This window comes from Peromyscus californicus, unplaced genomic scaffold, assembly GCF_007827085.1.
Source record: "Peromyscus californicus insignis strain IS unplaced genomic scaffold, ASM782708v3 Scaffold_21__1_contigs__length_65335640, whole genome shotgun sequence".
Taxonomy (NCBI): Eukaryota; Metazoa; Chordata; class Mammalia; order Rodentia; family Cricetidae; genus Peromyscus; species Peromyscus californicus.
In genome coordinates this window covers 9,746,170-9,769,722 of record NW_026294514.1, presented here as the reverse complement: position 1 = coordinate 9,769,722, position 23,553 = coordinate 9,746,170, and the positions used below count along the sequence as shown (strand labels likewise).

General features: G+C 41.3%; 1 long non-coding RNA gene across 1 annotated transcript in view; it reads right to left on the bottom strand.

The window, feature by feature from the left end:
- LOC128117529 (uncharacterized) overlaps nucleotides 1-23,135 on the bottom strand; it is a 28,457-nt gene extending 5,322 nt beyond the window's left edge. Inside the window, exon 1 of the long non-coding RNA XR_008220834.1 lies at nucleotides 22,874-23,135. This is a non-coding gene — a long non-coding RNA (uncharacterized LOC128117529). The remainder of the gene's footprint in view (nucleotides 1-22,873) is intronic.
- Between the last annotated feature and the right edge of the window lie 418 nt (nucleotides 23,136-23,553).

Below are 23,553 nucleotides of genomic sequence, written 5' to 3'. Positions count from 1 at the left end.
TCAGCTGAATGGAAAGTACCTCCCCATAATGCGGGAGGTATGCTTTCTCTGCCTGAGAACTCCATGAGGCACGGGCCCTGTCTGTTGTGCTCATTAATGTATCTCCAGGACTCTGCCAGCATTTTACACAGAAATTATTTGTTGGATGGATTAATGAATGATCTTGCTTTCTGCTGGGAGTATTTATATCAACCACTGTTCTTTGATACATCATCAAATCATTAAGTGCTAAGTATCTGGTGCCTCAGTAAATTATGGACATCCAAGGACACATAGATTGGAGTGGGAGTGATTTTTGTCTTAAACAGCTTACTGAGGAGTTTTCAGATTTCTTTGAAGTCCCTGTAGTGACATTCGTACATGCAAATAATGAATGAAACCCTGCCGAAAATTGTACTAGCATTGTGAGTCTTCAGCTGATTTAGAAACAGCCACTACAAAATCTCCATTTCATGAAGGACACAGCAAGACTGAGAAAAGGCTGCTCAGAACCCCACAGTCTAGTAAGAAACCCAAATCTACTCTGCTTCAGGATTGCTGAGATTTCTAGGCCAGCCGTGTTATCTAGTAATTCATCACGCCAGCCAGGAAAGATGAGTGGCAGAGGCATCACGATTTACAATTATTAGCCCAAGGAGACTGTAAACTCGAATGACTTTATACTCTAAAATAAGTTGACACATTTTCATTTGAGAATTGATCTAGAACATACTTTCCAACTTGAAAACATTCCCACTGCTGTCGAAAGGTGATGCCGGCCCCGCCTCTCCGCAGCCTCATCAAAGTTCCCCAAATGGCAGGCTTCAGCTGTTGAGCGTTACAGTCCCATTACACGCGAGATAATTTCGTCGGGTGCGTTTTAATTGGCAGGGGGTTAAAAAACACTTTCCTGTCACAAAGAGTTTCCTTCTAAATTAATGAAAGCAAATAAACCCGTGCAAGATCACCTTCTTTCAATTTGAAGTTCAAATTTGTCTACATGATGTTAAGTTAAATAATATCAGCTCAAGCTATGGGAGTAAAGACCCAACAGGTCAGATTGAAGGCAGGAAAAAGTGATGTTTTAAAATGTAACTTTCAATGTATACATTGCTTTTAAAGAAGAAAAAGACACAGACATGTTTCTGCTTCTAGCCCGATAATTAAGAATACATTTTCATCAACACTTTTTTTCAACCTTAAGTTAAAACATCTTTTCAAGGGATATTAGGCCACATAGGGACCTACAATCATCTTCTTTTCTTCTGATTTCTTTCTGAGTAACTGTATAAAACCAGAGTGAAGTTTCAATGTATCCCAGAAGTCACTTTTACTAATTGTATCTGTAACACAAAATTTCAAAGTAATTTCTGTCATTATGACCAAACTTGCTACTGTTACATCCTGCTACTTCACAGACTATCAAATTCAATAGTAGAGAAACAAAAACTATCAAGGATGTGACAGCCCTTTTAACCTGTGTACACCTCTTTTTTCTCTAGAGTATAATTTCCTAAGCATCTATTTAAGTTCCTCTTATATTTTATTAATGCATAGCTACAAGCTTCTCCTGCTATAAGAGTGAGCATACACACACACACACACACACACACACACACACACACACACACACACAACTCATTATCACTTTTAGCAACTTTCTTCAAAAGCATTTTAAGACAGCCACATATGTAAGCCTATGTTTTTAAGATGTTTGTGGAAAGAGTCTAATGCAGAACTAATACAAATAAAGATGCACACAGAGTCTCAGGAGTAAGTGGTATGGTGCCATCACTTTTAAAAGGGAAAAGACTAAAGGTCGAGAAGGCAGCAGCTCCCCACAGCAGTCTAGAAAGAACAAGAAAAGTTGTTCATAATGGCACAAACCATCCACTGGTAGATGGAGTGTTCTGGGTTAGATAATGGTGGCCATCTGAAACGGTTGCTCAATGTGGTTTCAGAATCATAACAAAGAGGGGATTCTAAGCCCCTGTCTACAGTATCCTAATAATGGCCCAAGCTGCCCCAACCACAGCCTCTTGACTCCCTTGCTGGGGAGATTGCTTGCTAAATACCTCTATTTCTAAAGCAAGGCCCCATCGGCTCAGCTTTACCACTGTCGTCCCTAACAGGCCCCCAGGCCCACTCCTGACAATCCACCCTCTTGTGTACTTCCCCAGAGAAAGGAGAAGAGCAGGAGAATAACATAGGAGAATGACAAACAGCTGCTGAACACCCCTAAGAACCTAGAAATTAGTAAGTCATGGCCATATTTAAACATAAGGAGCTGAACTTGGTAGCACAAACTGTTATCCCAGGTATTCAAGAGGCTTAAGCAGGCAAACATAAGGCCTCCCTGGGATCCAGAGAAAATGCAAAGTCAGCCTCAGCAAGTTAGTGGGACTCCATCAATAAATTAAGCAATTAATTCATTAAACAACTGGGTGTATAGTCCAGTAACAGAATGTTTACCTAGCACATGAAAGTCCTAGGTTCAATGCCTAATACTAGAGCTTGGGTTCAAATCCTAGTGTTGCCATTTTCTGGCTGTGGGACCTGAAGTGAGTTAAAGTCTCTGTTAATGTCATATTCTCTAAAACAGAGACACTTATCTCAACAACTCTGAGAGCCAAACGGGCGTCGTTGAGACTCTTTGAGAAGTGACCAGCAAAGGCCTAGTGCATAGCTGCTTTTCTAGAACTATCAGCTAAGGCTATCCCTCTGTAATGTAGACTGTCCATCCTGACTGCTGACGCCTCCTTCCCTCGTGTTCCAGAAGCTACTGAGACAAGTCCGTCCATGGCCACACTGTAGGTATAAAAGAGCTCTCTAAGCAGAGAGGAGCCTATGGGCTGAGTCACTGACAGCATGGGAATCCACTGGTTGCACATAGTGAACCAACCAGACATGCTAAGAAGGGTCCCAGGGGTCATTATGGACTTGTATTCAGTCAGACCTAGCTTGGAGTTTATCCTCTTCTGTTTTCTCACTTCTATAAGAATTTAATTTGGTTAGAGACAAGAATCTTTTAAAACATGATTCCTTATCTTTAAAACAAACAAATGAATGAATGAACAAAGGAATGAATGAATGAAAACTTGATTTCACAGTTGTGGGAAAGAAATCAAATAGGAAGAGTAGAGACATGTGGCATAATACTTGGTGGGGTGCTTTGGATAAGAAACATGCCCTAAACTATAGGCTCACATATTTGGAAACATGCTATCAAGTAGTGTTGCTGTTTGGGCAGGTTGGGGGGTACGGCCTTGATGGAGGAAGTATGTCACTAGGACTAGGCTTTGAAAGTTAATAGCCTCACCTTGCTTCCCCTTCGCTCTCTGGCCACTATTGACTCTTCATCTGAAAACATAAGCCAAAATAAAAACTTTCTTCCAGAAGGTCCTTCAGTCAATGTACATTATCACAGCCATGGAAAAGTAACTAATACACTTGGCAATACAGAAGGCATTCAAGTGTTACCATTGAGATCAGGCAAAGGTACATTTCAGCTCAGGATTTTCGTATAGGCCAAAGTCAAGTCTCCTGCAAATGCCCACGAGCCCAACACTGGAACCTGTGAAGGTGCTGCATTGCCTAGTAAAAGGGACTTTGCAGGTATAAGTAAAGTAGAATATATTCTGGGTTGGTTATCTCTGGGTCTAACCACATGAGCCCCCAAAAACTGAAATTTTCACTAGGAGCACAAGAGTGTTAAGGGAAAAGGAGGAGTCAGACTGATTCTGAATATGAGAAATATCTAACTTGGCTTGAAGTCCTGGAATGTAGGTGTCACGGGCACAATGAAGCCTCTAGGAGCTAAGATGGTTGCCCGCAGACACCCAGTAAAGAAACATGGATTTCAATCCTAGCACTGCAAGGATGTAACAACTGAGAGCCACTTCTCCCCACTGATGACCAACCATGGGCCAGCACTGGACCTGGTAACCCTAGAAACGGAGCAGTCTGCCCTGCCGACCCAGGCTTTAGTCTACGGAACAATTGGGCAGGGGGCGGTGGGGGGGATTAGTTTGTGCTTGGAAATGCTAATTGTGGCCATTGTTATAAAGCTAGTAAAAATTAATACCAGAATTGTTAATATAAATGCAACATAATGCCCTTCTCAGCTGGAATCAGAGTTGTTGAAAGACAGGGTTAGGTATCAGACAACAGCTAACATCTTTGAACATTAGTTTGATAGGACCCAATTTACATATATTATCCTCTTTTTTCTTTACCAAATACATAAAGTATGGTAGTTTAAGAAACTGCTATTTTGCAAGCAAAGTAATTCACAAATGCACAGGAAATTTTAAACAATGTCAGTAATCAGTTCTTATACCCATAGAGCTACCACTCAAACTCTGGAGGTGAGACATGAGAACATGCTATAAACCACAATGCCATGTTTCCCCAGCATAGAACACCATTGACATATAATCCATACTCCTTATTTTACTGAGTAGCTGAGCAAACTAATGAATGGTTACAAAGAAATAGTCCATCTTTTCCAACTTAGCCAGACTTTTACAATCTGAATTATTGGAGGTTATCATAACTCAAGCTGGTCAAGATGGTGTTAGGGAATTATTTTACTAATAAGTGCAACCATGCTATCCAGTGGTAACAAATGGTCCCTCAACGATCTCAGTGGTTCAGCACCACCAAGGTTTCTCCTCATTGGTATAAGTTCTGTCCTAAATTCAAGTAATAGTGCATCACAGGGTCCACGAGCTGCAATCAATGAGGCAATTCTATGTAGTTTATCTGATAGTCAGAAGAGGTTTATTTTGAGTCAGCTTACAGTAAGCAAAGGGGTCGGTTACGGGATCCAGGAGAGGTGAGGCGCAGTCCAGCCCAGTTCTCTGGAGAACTCTGACTTGGTCTGCAGTCCAGCATCCGGCATCCAGGGTCACGAGGTAGCCAAAAAGAGTGAGTATGTATGCATTTCAGTTCTTAATGGTGTCCCCTCTCCCTGTCTCAGCCACGCCCTGGGCAGGGGCAGGTACCTAGCAGTTACCGGCTGCCTACCAGGGGCGGTACTTCAAGGGTGAAGCAGAGACAACCACCCCTACACTCTGCACTGGCCTGAAAACATCTAGGCCCTTTTGGTTTTGTAGATTTGTCTTCTCGGCCAAAGCTCCTTTAAAGTTTATGAAGCAGAAGGTCACATGGGGATGTCACACCTACCCCATTATGCTTCAGCCTGAAGGGAATATCACTTATACTCACAGATGACTGGCTAATTTTCACCACATGGCAAGAAGCTTACCACACGCAGTGTGCTACATTCCAAGGAGGAAAGAGGGATCAGATGCACTGGCTCCATCAATCAAAATCATGAAATCACACTCCAGAAGAAATAGATCACTAGCAAATAGTAAGAGCTCCCGCTTCCTAAGCCCTGTCAAAGAGCTGTGAGCCAAAGCCACCATTGTCCTGCTGTCCCATAGACTCCCAGGCCGTCCACCCATTGTCCTGCTGTCCCACCAGACTCCCAGGCTGTCCACCCAGAGTCCTGCTGTCCCACCAGACTCCCAGGCTGTCCACCCAGAGTTCTGCTGTCCCACCAGACTCCCAGGCCGCCCACCCAGAGTCCTGCTGTCCCACCAGACTCCCAGGCTGTCCACCCAGAGTCCTGCTGTCCCACCAGACTCCCAGGCTGCCCACCCATTGTCCTGCTGTCCCACCAGACTCCCAGGCTGCCCACCCAGAGTCCTGCTGTCCCACTAGACTCCCAGGCCGTCCACCCAGAGTCCTGCTGTCCCACCAGACTCCCAGGCTGTCCACCCAGAGTCCTGCTGTCCCACCAGACTCCCAGGCTGCCCACCCATTGTCCTGCTGTCCCACCAGACTCCCAGGCTGCCCACCCAGAGTCCTGCTGCCCCACTAGACTCCCAGGCCGTCCACCCAGAGTCCTGGCATCCCACCTAGACTCCCAGGATGTCCACCCATTGTCCTGCTGTCCCACCAGACTCCCAGGCTGCCCACCCATTGTCCTGCTGTCCCACCAGACTCCCAGGCTGCCCACCCAGAGTCCTGCTGCCCCACCTAGACTCCCAGGCCGTCCACCCAGAGTCCTGGCATCCCACCTAGACTCCCAGGATGTCCACCCAGAGTCCTGCTGCCCCACTAGACTCCCAGGCCGTCCACCCAGAGTCCTGGCATCCCACCCAGACACCCAGACAATCCACCCAGAGTCCTGACATCCCACCCAGACTCCCAGGCCATCCACCCAGACTCCTTACATCCCACCCAGACTCCCAGGCTGTCCACCCAGAGTCCTACCATCCCACCCAGACTCCCAGGCCTTGCTGACCAAGGAAAGATTACCTCATTTCCTGTTTCTCAGTATACCCATGGCCAACCAGTGATAGCAATGTAAACTACATACTTCCCCACTATAAAAAGCTTTGTACCAGGACCCTCAAGCCACAGGGTCTGTCATCACATTGCCCCTCACACTTCTGAACTCTCACAGTCTATTTCTACAGACTCTGATCAAACATTAGCCACCATCAGGAACCAAAGGAATTCAACCATCAGAGGGAAAATGTGCAGGGTTTTTTTTTTTCTTTTTGTGGTAAAAGTTTATCTCACACTTACAGAAAGCCCTTCGGTCTGCTCAAATGCAACTTGTCTCATTGAGACACCTGTGCCGCTTTTCTTGGATTCATTGGGAAGTATAGGTCTTATTTGGATTTGATGAAGGTGTGAGAAGCACAGAGAATTTTCTCTAACATTTAGAAAAGCTCTCTAAGTTAATGTATACATCTGCGGACTTCTGCGGTTTGCATTTGGCATGTGGGACATCACAATCCTGGAAAATGCAGCTTAAACCACAGGAACATTTGTGTTCACTTCAGAAATATTACTAGATCTCTCTCCTGTTAGTGGAAATCTATGAAATGTATAATTTCATATTTCTAGAAAAATTTTTAAAAAAGAATAGGTTTTTACCCTATGTCTTGAAAAGGCTCTGAGGAAATTCTGCTGCTTATTTAGAACAGTGGTTCTCAAATTAAATTTGTAGAAAGAGGATTTTTCAGAAATATTAAAGAGGAAGATTTCTGGTAACTCTTCTCCCCACATACAGTACTGAGTATGTGTTCTATGAGGTCTCCGAACTACAGTTTAACAAATTCATGGGTGATGTGGTTTCAGCCAGTGTAACTGCCCGGTGTCTGAGCTACAAAGTGCTTGTGTTCTGTCTCAGTAAAACAAGTCACATAGGCCTGTAAGCCAAAGCACATTTTCTTTATCTGTAGTTGGCACATTTGGGGGCCTGCCAACCAGCTCACAAAAAAAAAGACATGGAAACTTACTATTAATTTTGAATGCTCAGCCTTAGCCTAGGCTTGTTTCTAGCAAGCTTTTTTCCTTTAATGTAAATTAACCCATTTCTTGTTAATCTATGTGCTGCCCTGAGGCTTGTTTACCTCATCTATGAAGTCCATTCTGCTTTCCTGCTTCCTCTGTGTCTGAATGGCTGTCTGTCAGCAGGCTGGTCCCCCTTTTCTCTCTGCCTGCCAACCCTGCCTATTCATCCTCTGACTAGCTACTGGCCATTCAGCTTTTTACTAGAACAATCAGGTGCCTTAGGCAGGCAAGATGAAACAGCAATACATCTTTACATAGTTAAACAAATGCAGCATTAACAAAAGCAACACATCTTTATGTAGTTAAACAAATACTCTATGCCACCATATTTATCAATACTCAGCAGACTTTCACAATGTGTTTTGTGATAAAAGGATCTACATTCATTCTAGAGCAAGCAACTTGCCTTAAGAAGCCCTTGCTGTTCTTCTAAGGATGTAAATTCAGTTCCTGCCAGTATTGGAATGCTAACAAATTCCTGCTAACTCCAGTTCTCAAGGATCTGATGCCTCTTCTGATCTCTGTGGGCACTGCAATCACATATACACATACACACAGAGAAACACACACACAGACACACACACAAACAAACAAATGAAAAATAAGTTAAACCACACACATGATTAAGAGAAGCCAGTCTTAATAGCAAGTGTGCATCTATTGTACAATGCTATATAATATCAAAGTCATGTGAAAGAAAGGTACACAGAAAGAAAATTTAAATGGAAGTTTAGTTCATCCTTTCTTCACTATATAATCACAAATGTATTAAAGTCAGAGAACATAATACTTATTTTTACATTATTCATATTAATATGGACATAAGACATAGTGATCCAACTAAACTGTGAATTTAATTAAACATAATAAGTTATTGTATACACTGTGCTTAGCAATGCCAAATTTAAAATTTAATTTAGTTTTAGCCCAATTGATAAATAATTATTGAATATCAACTACATTCTAAATACCAAGATAGATGTCAAAGTAACAAATTCAAATTCTGTTTTTCTCTGTTACTTTTACTACGTATGAACGATACATGTGTGGACACACATGCACCATGGGATGTGTGTGGAAGTCAGAAAAGAACTTTGTAGATTTAGTTCTTTCCTCCACCTTACATGGGTCCAAGATGAGGCTCCAGCCATCAGGTCAATCTCCCATGGCAAGCATCTCACCCCTAAGCCTTTTTGCTGTCCCAGATGATAAATTCTAGCCAAAGCTTACTTTCTAATCTAATTACAATATAGTGTGGTAGTACTAAGAGTGATGTGATAACAGCGAAGAACTCGGTGGTTACCCAGAACCAGCTCGTGTTCTTAGGACGTTGTGAACTGGCTGCTCTGCAGAAGCACAAATGCACGGTTTAGATGGTATGTGGATGCAAGCAGCAGGACCGGCTCTGACAGCCTAAACTACGTAAAAACGGACCTTGAGCATTAGTGGGGAACTTTCCTAAAAAAATAATAAACAGGAAGCTGGAAGGCTGGATTTAAGGATGAGCAGGATCTAAGAACCAAAAGACAGAAAGTACAAAGCAGGTTACCCAACTTCCGGTTGGAGCTGCTGATGACTCTGCCTCTTTATCACAGCCTGCAGGCTGCCTCTGCTCTTCTGAGCGAGCTCATCACCCAGTGAATAGGAAGTCACTTCTGAGAGGACGCTAGAAAGGGCCCTGCTTGATCAAGACTGACTGTTTCTCCATGAGGACTGCAGAGAAGCATTCTCACCGGAGAAGTGATTTCCTAAAAAGAGGGGAAGTGATAAGGGAGGTGGCAAAGCTTCCAGACGGGCCAAATTGACCAGGGTTTGGGTCAACACAGCGAAAACACAAACGGAAATAAAAATTCATTGCAAGGAAATAACAAGGGGGTGGGAAATGTTTTGAAATAAATTAACATGAAGGATTTCCAAACTAGGATGTGGGGGTGGCTCAGCCTACAAAGTGCTTCATGAGAAGCCAAGGCCTGCCTGCACCCCCACATAAATCTGGGTTTAGCAATGCAAGCTTGTCACAGCCCTGGGGAGGTGAAAACAGAAAAATCCCTGAGGCTCTCTGGCCGGTTGAGTCAGTAAACACCAGGTTCAGGGAAAGATCTACCTCAATAACTACACTGGATAATGGTAGATGACAACAGAAAGTACCAACCTTCACCCTCCACAGACCAGTACACACCACACACACACACCCACACACACACACACACACCCCACACACACACAGAGACCACCTAACATTTCAATCAGTGCTTTAGAATTTGAATTCATAGCTGTTTGAGGATGTATCTAAATGAGTTCTCCCCATGAACTGGCCTTCCAAATTTGTATCTACTGGTCCAAGAAGAATAAAGCCAGTTGGGAATGTTTTCACGACATTTATTCATCTATTTAATAAAAATCCCTCCAAAATCACTTTTGATATGTACAGCTATGGTCCACAAAATGATATATAAGTGCAGACTTATTTGGCCTTTCAGGTTCAAGAGTTTAAAAGCAAATTTAATCATAACATAACTCATGTCCTTTATTCCTTTTCTTAGTAATAATGCTTCATATTTAAATAATTTATTTTAGCTAAGACTACTTTACTGTACCCAATCTCCACATTGCCTCTGTCCCTTCAACAGAAAACCGTTTTCTTTGCACTTTAGAAAATTAAGTCATGTGTTCAAAGTCATGCTAGATATTAAGAGTGGGAATTGCCAGGCAATTTCACATGCTTAGCTGAAGTCACACTATTTTTACAAATCCAGCTATCATTCCTAAGCACATAGTGTTTTAATGGAGACTTACAAAAGCAATAATAGGTAACCGATGCCCCAGGACATCCTAATTCAATTTTGTTGCGTCTGAAAATAACCAGTGCCAAAGCAAAAAAGGACAATGAGTCTAGACTTAAGTGTTTAGGGAACTAACTTTCTCAGTGGGAGCAGTCAAACCTGAGAAGGAGGAAACGCTTAAACCACACCTATAATTGGCAGATGAATCAGGCTGTGGCTTGGGCTTCATGTTATTTATTGTTGGCAGGCAGGATATGGACCACCACAACACAAACAATGTGGCGACCAGCATCCAGCTTTCCAACAGTTGCTGAGAACAAACCAATTGTGTTAGCCATTTATTTTATGCAAGAGAACCTGCCTAGAGTGGGAAAAATACTTCTGAAATCCACGTTTATTTTGCACATCTAAAAGCTACAGGATTATTATAAAGTTTAAATGAAATAATATGCATGGAAATTCCATAAGACTGTGGAAACATGGTCTTGAAGTTGCATTTCCCCTGCAAAAATTTTCATAGACTAGTATATCAAAAGTTACCATTAAAGAACTTCTCCCCACTGATATGTAGAAGGCTAAAACCATTAAGGAACATTACCTCTCCCAGTGAGTACACAGACCATTGAGAACAATGCAATTATTGATAAGCTCAAAGAAGGAAGTAACAGTGGCAGAATTCTAGGCAGAAGACCAATAAGCACAAAAGACTGCTCAGACGTCAGGGATTTCCTGACAAGGCTGAATCCATGTTCCTGGGGTAGTTACCCAGTTGGGGCAATTTAAGGCTAAACAAAAATAAATTCCAGGGACAGCAACTACTCTCAAAAGCCAAGTACTGACTGCCTATGCTCTGTAATAGTCTGAAGCTAGCACAGTGCACAGGGAAACAAAAAGACTGGCCTTTGCCCTGGGCAGCTTATGTGTTTATTACATTGTATATGTCTGTGTGCCTGAGTGCATGCATATGCACCACGTGAATGCAGGTGCTGGGGAAGCCGGACAAGGGAACTGGATCCCCTGGAACTAGAGTTACAAGCAGTTGTGAGGATCATGGGGGTGCTAGGAACCAAACTTGGGTCCTGTAAGAGCAGCAAGCACTGTGTGGGTGTGTGTGTGAAATGGATCCCCTGGAACTAGAGTTACAAGCAGTAGTGGGGATCATGGAGGTGCTAGGAACCAAACTTGGGTCCTGTAAGAGCAGCAAGCACTGTGTGAGTGTGGGTGTGAAATGGATCCCCTGGAACTAGAGTTACAAGCAGTTGTGGGGATCATGGGGGTGCTGGGAACCAAACTTGGGTCCTGTAAGAGCAGCAAGCACTGTGAACCACTGAGCCTCCTTCAGCCTCCTACCTCGGTCAGTTTAACGTTGATTTCATCCACTGGGGGTCACAGCTTTTCCAGGGGAAACCAGAAATACAGTACACATTTAACTCAGGCTCACATTTATTTATTTATTTATTTATCTATCTATTATTTGTTTGTTTGTTTATCTATTTATTTATTTCTACTCTTTCATAGGTACCTCATTAGCTGTAAAAATAAATTCTCAAATATTTTTTATGAGGTTGTAATACAATTCCATCATCTCCCCTTCCCTTTCCTCACTCCAGTCTTTCCAATGTTCCTACCCTTACTCTCTTTCAAATCATGGCCTCTTTTTCTTTCGTTGTTGGTAGATGTATAGATTCCTAAATACATAAAGACAACCTGCCCAGTCTGTACAACGTTACTTGTAAGTATGTTTTCAGGGCTGACGGTTTGGTATTGAGTGTTCAATCAGTGAACTCTTCCCCTGGGAAGACGACTGTTCCCACTCTCAGTATCCATGAGTTCCCTGTAGGTTTTTGTGTAGGTTGAGGCCTCAAGAGCTCTCCTCCATCCGCTTCAGCATATCGATTGGTGTTGTCCTTGTCCGGGTCATATTCAGGCAGCCGTGTTGTTGAGACTTTATGAATAAAACTTCTGACATTTTAGGAGACACGATCTCACAGCCAACTCCATTCCTTTGGCTCTTACATTCTTCCCGTTCCCTCTTCTGCAATGAGCCATGAAACTCAGGTCCAGAAACTGGACTGTAAATGTATCAGTTGGGACTGGGCCTCTAGATCTCCGCGTTTTGATCTCTTGAAGTTTTCTGAAATGGTCTCCCTCTGCTGCAAAGAAAAGTTTCCTTACTGAGGGGTGAGTGTTAGAATTCTTTCAGCTGCATGACTTCCTATGCGCTGTCCAGTAGCCAAGCAAGATGCTTAGTCATTCCTGCACTGCACAGCGTGGTCACGTACGTAATCAGTGTGCATGATACACACATGTGGTGGGAGAACCTATACAAGCAGGTTCCACCTGTTCCTCCCCTCTCTTCCTGCACGGTCATTCCACAGGCCTGTGCACACCCCTTCTCTTCCCTTCCCTTAATCAACTCGTATAGTGAGTTTTGTTGTGACTCGTGGCTTCTCTTGCACAGTAAACAGCACCGCTTAATAAATTACAGTGAGGACTACACTCTCTGGAAGGACAAACCCTTGGAATGAAGGAGAAAGGTGTGCACCAAGCGCTGATGTTGCCTTGAGTTTCTTTCAGAATCTTACACTACTGGATTATTTTAGAAGTGTTACTAGAATATATATACAAGAACAACTTCACCCATTCAACACGTGTGAACTACCTATTAAACACCAAACATTGTCCTCTACGCCTGATTTAAAATGGACCCATGAACCCAGATGCAAAACTGATTCCTTTGAGTAGGAAATGGACTTTTTAATTGGGTCTTTAGTGAAAAATTTGGGAAGACTTTGAAATAAAGCAAAAAGATTATTAAGGGCCCTTGTTAATGACCCTTGTCAAGGGCGCTCTTCCAGGCTGTGTCTGCCTTTCTTTGTCTTTCAGCTACTTTACATCTCTCTGGGTTTCAGAAAATTAGTAATGCAAATGATTCTACCTCATGGAAACACAAACAAGGTGTGGCCTGCAGAAAGCAATTGCTTGTTGCTCTTTAAATACTGACCAAGTGCGCATCATTTGTAAATCCATTTCAGCATCCGTATTTGCCTGTTTGTGTGAATGTGGCTTTGAATTCTCCTTCAAGCAGGTTGTAACATCTTACTGCTTTCCTCGTTTATTAATGAATTAAATAAAATCTTTAACACATGTTCATTTTATGTTAGTATGAGAATCATAATTATACCTTTTTAAAAAATTATCCTTTAACCGTTTATAATAACTGTTCATTATGGGACCACCTACCTCAAAATAATATGCTTGGGAAGAAACCATAAATTGTTTCTAAAGCCTTTCCAGTGCAAAGCATTAACTGCAGAGAATGGTGTCTCCCTAATATGACTGTGGTATTTCAAGACACATTTGATGAGGCTTCAAAATGCCCTCACATTCCTGATCCCAGATAGAGGGGTAGGGCTGAGCCGTGGGGGAGAAAAATCCCTTGTTGTTTTATTTATTTATTTAATTTTTTTGCTTTAAAGAAATAATAAACTGCATTGTTGTAACTCAGTGTAAGTAGATTGGAGTAAGGCAATAGAATGGGCTGCCAGAAGCTACTCACATCGTTCTTTAAAATGGAAATTCACCGTCTGCTGTATCACATGGACAAAATACAGAACTATTTTTCACAGCTTGTTCACTGAACAGATTATTGTAGAAAAAAAAAAACTTTTACATTTTCTGCAGATTCCCAAATCTTAGTCAAAAAACTCTTGGCAATTTTTAGCAGTGAAACAGATTTCACTCTCAGATTGAGCTACTGCATTTAGCAGTAGTCAGATGATCTTCCAAATAAATATAGACTCGTTTCACTCTTCATTTTCTTTAAAAAAAAAAATGTTTTCATGAGGTGTCGTGGAGGAAACTTGCACTTATCTGGTTTTCCCAAAAGCTAAAGGAAAGAAAACTCAAAGGTCTAAAAACCACAGCTAAACGAAAAAGGAAATGTTAAGCTGCAAATGTCCTTACAAATAATGCATGTTCACCACAGCACAGATAAATAACTAAGCACAGGAAACTCTAGAATTAGCTGGAAAAATACTGCAGCCTTTTCTTCCCTAAGTCTCAGCTCCCCAAAATATTACTAAACAGAAGTACATGTGTTCGGTACACTCTAACAGGCGGCAATATGTTGAGACGCTTCGCACAAAGAGGTCTCCAGGCCACTTTTCTCTCTTGAGATTAGATTTCTCACTCAGGTATAAACCAAAACTGCCCTTAGAAGCCTGTTACCAGGACAGTATTTTCCTTGTCTACCAATATTTAGTGCTAGAAAAAAAAAATCAAGGGATATATCGATTTAATACAAAATCAATCTGTCACTAAAATGTGAAAGTAATATTAAGAAAACCCTATGTTCAAGACCTACTCGTATGAACTCCAGACCTCCTCCCCCAAATTCCTGGACTAGATTTTGCCAAGCTTTGCCTTTCCACAAAAGGTAGTTATATCAGAAATCATGGAGAGAGTCCAGAAACACTAGTATGCCTTTGCTTTCAGATTTATAAAAACATGTTAGTAGCAAAAGATGCCCACTAAATTCCAAACAATTGCTGCTATTTTGAGCAAGTTTTTATTAATTCGTTGAAAGGTCATTCCACTGTTATTACAGATGACCTCAGGCTGGAATGCCAGGCGAAAGGAAAGAAAACTGTCACGTGCCACTAAGAGCATTTTCTTCATCTTTATTATTCAGTTTTCCTGTCTGGGGAGGGGTTCACTGTATCTAGTTCCCAAAGCCACATTTCCCTAGTTAGTGTGACCTGTGAGAATAGGTTTGGTTTTGATTCGTTGAGGAGTTTCAAGGAGGGTGAGGGGAGCTATTTCTTTCACGTCCTACACTTTTACAAATGTTTGGAGAATATTAAATAATAAAATTCCTCTGTATGGAATGATTTCCTATTTTAAAAAAAATATTTAAACAAATAAAAGTGTGCAAAGTCAATAAAATTACCACATCAAGATGGTGAAGTATTAAACTCGCAAATTTCATGTGATGAGACTAAGTTTTTGGCTCCAGAGCAACAGCTGAATAAAACAAGGCTGCTATGCTCTTGAAGTTTGGTGAGGATTTAGTTTTTACAGCATTAACCAAACAGTGCAGGATGATGGATCTGAAAGCAAAATGTGAAAGCTTAATGTTCAAGCTTTTTTTTAGGCTAAAAAAAATAGTATTTGAAATGAACCTAAATATTTTGAAATTGCAAGTCAAATGAATGAGAATATCAGACTTAATTTATAAACATGATACCCCAATAACAACTAATTTTTTTTTTCATTTTATAAACTTACTCCCAACCTATACGCCTTTAGAAAATATTCTTAGGACAAAATACGCTCTGGAACTCAAGCTGATTTAAATGCAGACACTAAAGAGAGAAAAATTTGGAAATAAGAAGGAAGTCGAAGGTCTCCATCTCCAAATGCATCCAAGCCCAATGGCAAATCTACCTACAGGCCCAGAGGGGAGACAATGTCTGGGAAGAAGGGGACAGGAGCCACATGAAAAGAGTGGGAAAGACAGCGGCCGTTGTTTGTAGTTTTTCTCAGCATGCTAAAGTTAAAAGAAACAAATGAGCCGGGCGGTGGTGGCGCACGCCTTTAATCCCAGCACTTGGGAGGCAGAGCCAGGTGGATCTCTTGTGAGTTCGAGGCCAGCCTGGGCTACCAAGTGAGTTCCAGGAAAGGCGCAAAGCTACACAGAGAAACCCTGTCTCGAAAAACCAAAAAAAAAAAAAAAAAAAAAAAAAAGAAACAAATGCACAAGGAGAATTACAAGTTGAAATGTTTCTACATTATTCAGAAATTAACCCCAAATTCCGATCTCTTCTTATGAGTCACCTGGGATCCCGTTATATCAAGAAAAATATTAGCTTAATTACTACTAATAATTAGCTGTTATAGCAATAATAGCTACTGGAATTCGTATTACAATAACAGCTATTCCTAAAATTAAGTGATCTTTCCTAGATCTTGTATCTGATCTTTTCAGTTTATATTTAGAAATAAATTTGACGCTGGCTATTAATATCTGCTACTGGAGCCCACCATCTATTCTGGAATCCAGACCTGTTCAAGCCCATCCTCCCAAACAGACTTAGCTCTCCTGACTTAGATGCCTAGAGTCTCATTCCCACATGGTGTCTTTATCAAGAAGCTGTATCGGGCCCCTTATCAGAACATCTTTCATCGGACACCGGCAAACACTATTTTAGTACAGTCTTAAATAGACTCAGTACAAGAACCCACAAGGAAAAGTGTTAAACCAAACCGCCGCAGCTGGGATTCAGTTAGTGCAGTCTACAGGTACTCAGCGGACAGCCGCTGCTTCCCAGCAAATGAAGAAGAAAATAATGGAAGCTGAAGACCGGGATCTACTAATGTCTCGCCTTCCGCCAGACACCAATAACCGGTGGAGTAAGAGCACCAGCCCTAGGAGCTTACAGTGGCGGGCGTAGAACTAAAGAAATGTGGCCTTCGCCAGTCGAAGTACGGCCATGAAATCATAAAGTGTGTCTTCCGTGGCTGTGAAGGATATTTTTTTATTTCATTTTCATAAGGACTAAAGGTAAAAGCTAGGGATGATGGATGCTAAATGGACAATGCACACCGCGTTCATCACCCGGCCCCTTGCTCGGTTCACCTCTCTTTTCCTCCCCTCAGCTTCCGGCTCTCAGCTTCCCTCCACTCTCAGTCTGACCCCTCCGGCTTGTACAAGGCCCTGACCTAACCACTGTGCGCCTGCTTGCCGAGACCCTTTCCTGCTTGCCTTGACATTTTAATGATGTCTTTATAGATTGTGTGTGTGTGTGTGTGTGTGTGTGTGTGTGTGTGTGTGTGTGTGTGTGTGTGTGGTTACAAAGCGTAGTATGTAAGAGATGGGAATTCTCGTGATCTTCAGGGAGACATCTGTGGCAAGCCTCCTGTGCGAGGAGAGGGCCCACATTTCTCACTCTTGCTCTGGCTCTGTTTCATTCCTGCTTTTCTTTGGTCTTGTTTTGGTAAGGAGGAGGGAGAGCCTTTCTTACTTTGGAATGTCTATTGTTGTTCTGTGATCCTGGTCTCTCTACACCTCCCCCATTTGTGTTGGTAGTGCCTATAAATCTCACTCCAGCAATTCCATTTCGGCTCTCCAAAGCCCCTAACTGGACTCTTTCCTCTCCAGACAACCTTTCATCTGTGGGTGCCAAGATGTCTAATATTTTTTAAAAGTTGGGCATATAACACAGATAGGTAATATAGGAACAATTAGCTGAAACATAAGAATATATCTAAACAAGAAACTCAAAGGACGTTTTATCCATCGGCCTCCAGCTTCTTAACTTTTACAAGACAAGGCATACACTGCCCAAACACTACAACTAGTTTTCTGGACTTTTAAAATATAATCCAGTTCCCTGTCCAGTTATACCGATAGCCCATTTTCACATGTATCTTTAATTTTATTATGTCTCAACAAATTAAGACGTGCATGCTTGCATTAGATCGGTGCTTCTTTCCATCGGGAGGACTTCCTTTGCCAGGTCTCTGACACACTCTGCCTTGCTTCTGTGGCTCAGCAGTTCATGAGAGCAGTACACCGTATTTCCAGTTACAGCTAAGGCAGTTATGGATTGCTAATTTATAGGAATTTGGGTGTAAATCTGTATTATTTTTCTAGTCAGATTTTCCTGCCTTCAGGACTGCATTGAATCCTCTTTACATGAACTTGTATCCCAGGAAGGATTCTAAAGAGCCTTTATTGATTGATTGATTGATTGATTGATTGATTGATTGATTTTTTTTAAAATTTTTGTCAAATGTTAGCATTTTTAATTCAAAGTCTCTGAAGAAGCTGTTAAGCATTAGAGTGCCACCCGGCTTGCTCACAAGCAGCGGTGGAGTACAGCAGAGGTATTCCCTAAGCAAACTACGCAATCTACGATTTGATGGCATTCTAAGGGGGACAGTAAGCATAACGCAAAGCGTGTTCCCATATAAAGATTACAGTAATTGGGAACTCTGACTTGCAGGGAGACCTGAGTTTTTGCACTTAGAAAGGACTTCTGGGTCATCAGATGGATATCAACTCTATCAAAATTAGCAGAGATCAAAGTAGTGAATGTTTCAATAGCTCTGCTGTTTATTAAAAGCTCCCTTTGACTTCCTGATGGGGCCAATGGCTCAGAGTGTGTAACTCGGCCCCTTTAATTAACCTGAGTATTGAAACCATATTTTGCTATGAAGATATAATTTCTGTTGTTACCACAAATGATGAAAAGAAAATTATTAATAACTAAGACTCAAAAAGAATAACCTTTCCCTGGGTTTAACTCCTTTCTAAGCAATGGCACGATAACTCCATGTAGGAATCAGGAGAAATCTCAATGCACTCATATTAAAAAAAAAAAAAAAGAGGTTTGAAAAAATTAAATTGCAATTTGATTTATCCTATTGAATTTTTCTTTCTGAGATCAGTTAAAATCTCAAAGCCCCAAATTGTTCACATGCCACAAAAAAAGCTTAATAGTTTGATAAAAGCATATTATATAAAATCTCCTTTAATTTTTAAAATCCTTCTGCTTTGATTTTGGTCTGTCTTATTAAACCAAGACTTTCTGCTTTTCATTTGGAAAAAACCATATTTACACTTTTCAATGTCATTTAACAATTTAAATCAAAAATGTATCTCGCTCTTTATCTCTCAATAACTTCTGGGGCTGACATTTCTTTCCCTAAGCTTGCTGGCCTGCCCATCACTTCTTCACAAGCTAGACTTTCCTCTTTGAAAATACCTTATTCTGTTCATCTGGTGCACAGGATACAGATGAAATATCTAAATTTATAATTATATATCCCCACCAAAGAGCAAGAACTAAGTCATCTTTAATGCATTTGGGCTTTTTATAATCATTCAACACATTTTTATTTTACTTTAAAAATGAAATATTATAACAACTGAACATATATGCTTTACCATACAATATAATCAATGTATAACTTCACTTCATATTTTGCTAAGTTTTCTGTCAAAACTTCTTCCTGGCTCTTTAAATATGCTTAAACTAATGGTTTTCTGTAATTTGCCTTTTTTTTTCCCTTTGGAAACACACCGCGCCATTGTCAGTTTTTAAAAAGAAGCAATTTCCTGACTTTTGAGATTGAGTAGGTCAAGGAAAAATTACTACTGTTGAAAACCCATAATTAAATAGAAATGCAGCTGCTCTTGTGGGAAACTAAATTAAGTTTATTCTATTAATACTTGGTTCTGAAATGCAGTTCTGAATTTTTAGCAGGGGTTTCGGTCAGAGCCTCTCTTTGCCCACTCACTGCACTGACCAGTTCTGTGAAGGTGACATATAGAAGCATGGTGGTCCTGGCTTAGGGGAACCATTACTAATTTCTCCCTTTCCTGTCTCAAAATACCATTTTCTGAAGTAATTTTTAAACCCAAAAATAGTCTTTGCCAATTTACCTCTATCCACAACATGTATTTTCAGTAAATATATGTTCTCCATAAATATTAAAACTACTTCTCCATTTTAAGCATAAATCTTCAGGGTAATTTTTTATTATAAGATATGGCATCTGGGGAAATAATCTAAACCTTTGGATTAATTTTTATTCTCCTTGATTTTTCTAAATGTGATAGCACTTTGTTTCATTAAATAAAACTCACAGAAAGGCATTTACAAAGAACACAATATTGGATTTGTGAGATTCCCAGGCCTATTTTTTGACTGTGGCTTTCATTACGAAATTAGGTTTCATTTAAAGAGTTAAAATATGTTGTGTAAACACAAGCCTAGTAAACAAACCCAGCCATTTAGAACAATTTTAAAAGTCATAATATTTGTCACTGCTTAATTTGAGTGGGAAAGCGCCCTTTTAACCTCCCCCCGAAAACTCTCGGATGGAAATCTGAATAACATTTACATAAAATTAGGTATAATGCGAAAGCCTTATTAAAGTAAATGTATAAACACCATAAAATTATCTATGTATATTTAAACTGTAGTCATCCCCATGTTACAGCCAAAGCTGACCATCAGCGCAGTTGCAAATATTTGCTACATCTTGAAAGATAATACATGATTTTCCGGGACATTTTAAGGGGTACAACAATTTGGGAGGAAAGAGAGTAATTTAACAGCAAATACACTAAAATGCTTAAGGTTTGAAACTTTTACTTTCAGGAAAAAAGAGCAGAGCTGTTTTCTGGTAGAGAATGTTCTGGCTTTGTTTTGGCTTTGTTTAGAATTCTTTTCTTCATCCAACGTGTTGATTTCTTTTATGAGTACAACCCATTTCGGTCTAAAGCTCCAGCACAGAGGCTGCGGAACAGATACACACAGTCAGTGTGCGTCCCAGTAACTACACTTTCACAGGAAGAAATCACTAGGAAGCGACACAGCACAGGTCTGAGCAGGGAAAACTCCCAGGGAAAGCAGGGCTCCTGTGAGCACCTTCCTCAGAGTTTCCAGTTCTCCCTGGCTACCTGTGTGACTGGATCAGTTTGATTCACTTGTTAATGTGCTGAGGTCCTTGGAATTCTATTTCCTGGCTGCTTCTATTCCACAGGGTAGGAAATTTCAGTCTTGGAGTTGTTATAAAGTGCAAGTGTCACAGACTCCTTCCTGTGGAGCTCTGCAGCAGTTACTGTTGCTGGTGAAGTCAGCTTCACCATGGAGATATCAGGGACGCAACTGGGGACAGCAGCGATTTACCCTGTTCACAAGCAACACTGTGTTGTTGATAGACTGTGTATCTAGCGCGCTCTCTCTCTCTCTCTCTCTCTCTCTCTCTCTCTCTCTCTCTCACACACACACACACACACACACACACACACACACTTGCTCCTATTCAGCCCCCAAACAACTGTACTGGGTGACATTTTAGTACAGATGTTTCTTGTCAGAGTCCTGATGAGTATGCTGCTGTCACAACGCATAGAGCTACATGGCAGAAAAGGTGGGCATGCAAGGCAAGGTTCGGCTTCTTCCCGGGACTTATTTTAGTGAGGAGTTCTGCCTTGTTTGGTTGGATTTTTGTCTTTCTTACATCTCTGTAAAAGCCTATCAGAGCAACTATCCTTGCGTCTACTTCACACATGCAGAAAATTGCTTCTATTTAGAATATGGAAGCCATTTGAAAAATAAAGATGAATCAAATACATTTTAAACATATATAATTTCGTGCCATTCTCTCCCCACATTTATTCCTACCTGTCTTTCAAACCAACAATCGGAAATGTCAAGTTCAATGACAAAAGATGCCTATTCGTGCCCTGTACTGGGTTGTTGCAAAAAAAAAAAAAAAGTTATTTTCCTACAAAGATTAGTATAAATAAAGTCAAGTTAAAATTATTTGAAGCAGTTTCTGAATCACATTTGATCTTGAATTATCTGGCACAGCCACACAATGTTTATAAAAACTCTTATAACCAATTTACTATTATTCTCCAGTGTCGTATACGCACTATTACCTGTTTCTTGAGGATAGTCACTGCAATCTGTATGACAAGGTCTTGTGAGTACAGGGTGCAGAGTGACAGGCATATTAACCAGTTGACAAATCCAGACTCTGAAATGCTAAAAGTTCTGCCCAACAAGCCCGTAAATGTGACTAACAGTCTCCATGCTGCACATTCTTCCGTGAGCAGTCATCATATGGGGCCTTCTTTGAAACTTTCCTGATTCATAAATAATCTAGTAGTTTACCAAGAGGAGGGCTGTGGGACGCAGTAGTCAACAGTCTCACACCCCATCTGCTGCTACAGAACCCAGGAGAGCTGAAGCAGGAGCCACAGTTAGGCTAGGAAAGATTCGTAGGAAATGCTGCTGAAATAATTATTAACCCACAGGATCAAGAATTCCCTTGTGAGAGGCCTGAGCCACATGTGGCTGTGATAAAAGGGACCCACCTGTGTGAAGAAATCCCGAACGCTTACCTGGACTTGTTTAGAAGACTACCAAATGCAATTTTGGATCATTTTGTTCAAAGGCTTGGCAGCATGTGTCATATGCTTTAATTACTAGCTAATTTTTAAAAGTTGTTTTCCAATATGCAGTTTGCGAATTTTTAAAGGATATATCTTTGGAATTATGCTGAATGAGGGATTGACTGAATACAGTATTCAGTATGAAGTTCAATTAACCAAAAGCGTTAATAATGTCTTTTATGCGCCTTGCTTCTGACCTTGACCTCACTCCCTATTTTCTGCTGACACCTAGAACATGCACACAGCTAAAAGAAAAGAAAGGGCTAGTGTCACATCTTCCCCGTTATTTCTCTTTTAGGTCCAGAAATTATTCTGCAGGTCTAACTTGCTGGGTTTAATGTGTTTAAGCTGGAAAGAATGACTTGAGAAACGTATTTCTATGCAGGAATCTCAACAGGGAGGCATGGTTTGCCTCAGAGTCGCTGCAAATGAGATAAAAATCCAGATTTCTGTCTCAAGCTCGACAGTGATAAATACATCCTACCACAGCTGGAGAGCATGGTGGGCTCGCACCAGAGAGTAGATCTTTAACCCCCTCAAATAAGAGCGGCACAATTATGTCTATAGATTTCCAACAATACAAACTTAGAAATGTCATGCAATTAGTCTGTCACTTGCCCCCATCAGCTGGAAACATATTTTGCCAGTGTGAGGGAAAAGATGAACTGAAAATCTCACTGAAATCAAACGCCAGTATCTCGCAGCAAGTGAACTGTGCAACCACTAGGTAAAAAGTGAATGTACAGAGCCAACGCACCTGCCCTGTGCCGCCTTCCGGGAGTACCAAACTGGTTTGGAACATTTTGTTGTCATTTACAGGATACCCTTAGCACAGAAATCTACACACAACCGTCCTTTAAGTACATTCTGTTTGGCTGAGCCACACAGAAATGGCTAGAAATGCAAGCCTTCAGCCCACTTTCCCTGCAAACGTTGACAATGGTGCCATCTTCTGGCACTGTGCGTTCCTTCAGCAGCGGCTGTGTCCCACCGATCTGCAGAAAGTTCCTGATTTGGAGAATGACTGGTCTCCAGCCAGGTGTTCAACCACGTCAGTGTTTATTTGTAAGTGTGAAGGTGAGCCTTTGTAACTGGCAACTGAGTCCTGGGTTTCTGTTCCTTTGACTGTTCCCCTGCGTGCCTAGGAATCGTCTTTGTTCTGTTACAATGTATCCTCTCCCCACTCTTCCATTCTTCCCTTTCACAGTGGTTTTTTTTTTTTTTTTTTTGCCCAGAGAATTGTTTCTCCACCCACACATCTTGGTGTGAGTCCCTGCCATGGCTGGGCCGGTATCCTCACGTCTACTGGTAACACCTGAACTGGTTTTGCGCTCTGACCCTGCACCCATTCCTAGCCTCTGCGTTCTTTTCCTTACCTCTTCATGCCTGCCTCTTCACTGAAACCACCATTATCGTTTTTTAACATTGTCCAAACAA